Source organism: Tiliqua scincoides, chromosome 5 (genome assembly GCF_035046505.1).
Source record: "Tiliqua scincoides isolate rTilSci1 chromosome 5, rTilSci1.hap2, whole genome shotgun sequence".
Classification (NCBI taxonomy): domain Eukaryota; kingdom Metazoa; phylum Chordata; class Lepidosauria; order Squamata; family Scincidae; genus Tiliqua; species Tiliqua scincoides.
This window is the reverse complement of record NC_089825.1, coordinates 69,816,402-69,821,089: the sequence shown is the minus strand read 5'-3', so window position 1 is coordinate 69,821,089 and position 4,688 is coordinate 69,816,402.

Here is a 4,688-nt window from a genome sequence, read left to right as displayed (position 1 = left end):
CGCAGTCCTTTTGTGTCACAAACCCCGCCCCCTCGTGCCCCGCGGAAGCTCCTTCTGAGGCCTCTGGCGCGCGGAGTCCAAGCAAGCCTTGTTGGCAAGGTAACGTCTCCCCGGAAAAGGACACGCGGGGATAGAGAGCGACAAAGACTAGAGGAGCACAACCCGCCTTCGAGGCAGAACTTCCGGGTTTTACTGCACAGGCTGAGGCGGCCTCCAGGGCTCTCCACGACCCCCAACTCCAACAGCAAGCACAAGAGTTTTGGAACACAACAGCCCGGGGCTGGATCAAGCCAAGGCCCATCTGGCCCAGCCCCCTGTACCCCACAGGGGCCCTCCAGACGCCTCACACAAGAGACCTGCACCCTGGTGCCCCCCCTGCGCCTGGCCTTCTGAGGTAGCCACTTCCAAAATCAGGGGGTCGCACATACACATCATGGCTTGTGACCTGTGATGGACTTTTCCTTCAGAAACTTGTCCAACCCCCTTTCAAAAGCGCCCAGGCCTGATGCCGTCACCACATCCTGTGGCAAGGAGTTCCACAGACTGACCACACGCTGAGTAAAGAAATATTTTCTTTTGTCTGTCCTGACTCTCCCAACACTCAATTTTAGTGGATGTCTCCTGGTTCTGGTGTTATGTGAGAGTGTAAAGAGCATCTCTCTATCCACTTTATCCTTCCCATGCATAATATTGTATGTCTCAATCATGTCCCCAGTCCCCCCAGGCGCCTCTTTTCTAGGCTGAAGAGGCCCAAACGCCGTAGCCTTTTCTCATAAGGAAGGTGACCAAGCCCAGCAATCATTTTAGGGCGCAATCCTAACCCCTTATGTCAGTGCTTTCCAGCTTTCCAGCACTGACATAAGGGCAGTGCAACTCTGAGGTAAGGGACAAACATTCCCTTACTTTGTGGAGGCCTCTGTGAATGATACCCAACTGCAGGATGCAGCACACATCCCATTGGCACTGCTATGCCAGTGCTGGAAAACACTGACATAAGGGGTTAGGATTGCACCCTAAGTTACTCTCTTTTGCACCTTTTCCATTTCCACGATATCCTTTTTGAGTTGTGGCGACCAGAACGGGACACAATGCTCCAGGTGTGGCCTTACCCTCAATTTGTACAATGACATTATTACCATTTTTCAACAATTAAAAGCACAGCACATCTACCTGGATAGAGACTGGATTTGGACAAGAAAAATTCTGAGGGAGTCATTTTAAGTAGAATGACTCCTGCTGCCCGGAGATGTGTTCTGGAACCCCCAGGGGATTAAAAAAAAAATCAGTGGATACCAAATCAGCAGGAAAATAGCTTTAAAGACCCAAAGTTTCTTGCTCCTCCATTATCATTCCAGAATGCACTGGAATCGACGCTATACTGCATTCAGCCATTAGATTCAGCCACTGCATTCAGCCACAGTAAGTGTAAAGTCATGCACATTGGGGCAAAAAATCAAAACTTCACATATAGGCTGATGGGTTTTGAGCTGTCTGTGACAGATCAGGAGAGAGATCTTGGGGTGGTGGTGGACAGGTCGATGAAAGTGTCGACCCAATGTGTGGCGGCAGTGAAGGCCAATTCTATGCTTGGGATCATTAGGAAGGGTATTGAGAACAAAACGGCTAATATTATAATGCCATTGTACAAATCGATGGTAAGGCCACACCTGGAGTATTGTGCCCAGTTCTGGTCGCCGCATCTCAAAAAAGACATAGTGGAAATGGAAAAGGTGCAAAAGAGAGCGACTAAGATGATTACTGGGCTGGGGCACCTTCCTTATGAGGAAATGCTACGGCGTTTCTAGGGCCTCTTCAGCCTAGAAAAGAGACGCCTGAGGGGGGACATGATTTGAGACATACAAAATTATGCAGGGGATGGACAGAGTGGATAGGGAGATGCTCTTTACACTCTCACATAATACCAGAACCAGGGGACATCCACTAAAATTGAGTGTTGGGCGGGTTAGGACAGACAAAAGAAAATATTTCTTTACTCAGCGTGTGGTCAGTCTGTGGAACTCCTTGCCACAGGATGTGGTGATGTCGTCTGGCCTGGACGCCTTTAAAAGGGGATTGGACAAGTTTCTGGAGGAAAAATCCATTAGTGGTACAAGCCATGATGTGTATGCGCAACCTCCTGATTTTAGAAATGGGTTATGTCAGAATGCCAGATGCAAGGGAGGGCACCAGGATGAGGTCTCTTGTTATTTGGTGTGCTCCCTGGGGCATTTGGTGGGCTGCTGTGAGATACAGGAAGCTGGACTAGGTGGGCCTATGGCCTGATCCAGTGGGGCTGTTCTTATGTTCTTATGGGGTGAATAATGGAATCTAGTGGAATGAAATTATAATTACTCGTACTTAACAGCTCAAAAGAAGGAAATTGAATTATGGTGCTTTTCTCCCTTGTTACAAACCATTTGAAGGTGGACCCTGGTATCAGTGGTGAATCAAATCAGTGGATGCCATATCAGTAGATACCAAGGTCCTACTGTTACTCTGTTTTTTAAAAACTGAAATTAGCAGTTTTGGGGGAGAGTACAAGTAGTTAGCTTTGCCTAGGGTGCAAAATAGTCTGGCACCAGCTGTGTTGTCAAAGAAGATTTTTTAGCCCCCCCCCCAAATCAAATTTATTTAATTAAGTAAATAAATAAAAGCCTAACCTTATTGGTTAGAAGCACAATGCTGGGGTGAAGAGTGACAGTTATTCTCCCCCTGCTAAATACAAGAGGAGCACTATTTGAAAAAGTGCCTCTTTACCCAGTCAACAGAGATAATTGTATTACAATACATGGAAATGAGAGCTGACTCATATTAACACCTTATTGGTTCCTGTATTATAATAACATCTCATTGGCTCTCAGAACAATCAGTCTCAAGTCAATTCTGAGTTAAAGATATCCTCTTTTTGTTCCACAAGGCAGCTGTGTTTTCGTTTTCTGGTTAATTGGCCATAACTTTTGATAGACTACAGATATCCCAATAGAGTTTGCTTCATTGTATTCTGCATTAAAGTACCTTTCCAATGATATATAACATGGTATGTATTATTTGTTTTTCACAATTTTGGTCACTAGTTGCTACCCCCTGCGTCCCCTTAGCTACACCACTGCCCCCCCCCAAAGGTATGCCAGTGTGCTAAAATAAATATTGGAAGTTAGAAGAATCCCAGATTCATTGATGTAGGATGGTTTCACCCTGCTGGAGTGCAGTGGCAGCGGTGGGGGAGCGTGGATGGAGGTGGCGGGCACCTGGTGATGCCACCCCTGGAGACACCAGGGATGCCACCCCAGGACAGTTGCACGCGGCCTGCTCTGGTCCTGCAGAGGCCTTCTGAGGAATCCAGACAGCTTTTAAATATCATTTCTGGTTTTCGTCAGAGGTAAAGGGGGCCAACCATGGGGTAGCATTCTGCAATCCTGGGCAGCACAGGGGCCAGGATCACAACTGTTTTAGCATTGTATTTCTCTCTATATAATACAGTATAGCATTGTATTGTATTATAGGGTAGGTCCTAGATTACCATCTAGTGCAGGGGTGTCAAACATAAGGCCCGGGGGGCCGGATGCGGCCCGTGGAAGCTTTTTATCTGGCCCTCAGGCTCTCAGCTACTGAGCAGTGCTAAGGAGTTACTGCTGAAAGGGCAGCCCACATGAAAATTGGGCTCTCCCATATCTTGAAATATGATCAAGATTTGCTTATTTTCTATTCTGTTATTTGCAGGTAATGAGTTCCTGAGAAAAAGTGCTTATTTTTGGTTAAGACCTGTTTAATGACATCACTTCCTGCCTAATGACATCACTTCTGGCCCTTAGCAGGCATCATGAATGCTATTCGGCCCTCTGTATGAAACAAGTCTGACACCCCTGATCTAGTGGAATACATAAAATAAACATTGTTTGCAGAGACTAGGGGGAAAAAGCCCAGAAACGATGGAACTAATCTGCAAATCTTGAATTGCTTTTCTTTGTTCAGTAAAAAGCACAAATGGAGATGTAGATGTGAATTAATGTTATTTCATTGGGCAATGCCAGACTGTTACTGTATGTGAGGTGTGCATTTACTACCCTAACAAAGGTGACTAGGTGAGCCAGGTGCTTGAGAAAAGAGTTGAGAAAGAATGCTAATCAGCATGCTGTGGAATCCAGGAATGGTGAAATCAACACACTTATACTACAGCAGAAAACAAAGATCTTTTTTCTAACATTCCTTTGAAAGCCAATTTGCTAAATTTGTCTTCTGGGAAGGGACTGCTAATTTGCTTGCCTAGAGAGGTGAGACTGTGGGCCCAATCTTATCCAACTTCCCAGTGCTGATGCAGCCACAGTGCAGCCCTAAGGGAACAAACATTCCCTTAGCTTGAGGAGACCTCCATGACTGCCTCCCCACCAAAGGACGCACCATGTGCCCCATTGGCATGTCTACATCAGCACTAAGAAGTTGGATAGGTTTCGGCCCTGTAGCTGTGACAGAGCAAGAGCCCACTTCATGGAGCAGGATGACACAACCTCTGAAAAGGAATTAGAGACTGGTGGCTTCCAGAGTCAAGACTGAGAGGAACTGCCCATCTCTTGCTGTGTAGGAGCTGGCAAGATGTGGCTTACTGATCTACAGCTGATCAATGAATGCACATTTGAAGAACTTTGCTAATGCAGACTGGTGACTTGGCTTAGATACCCAATCAGAAACTC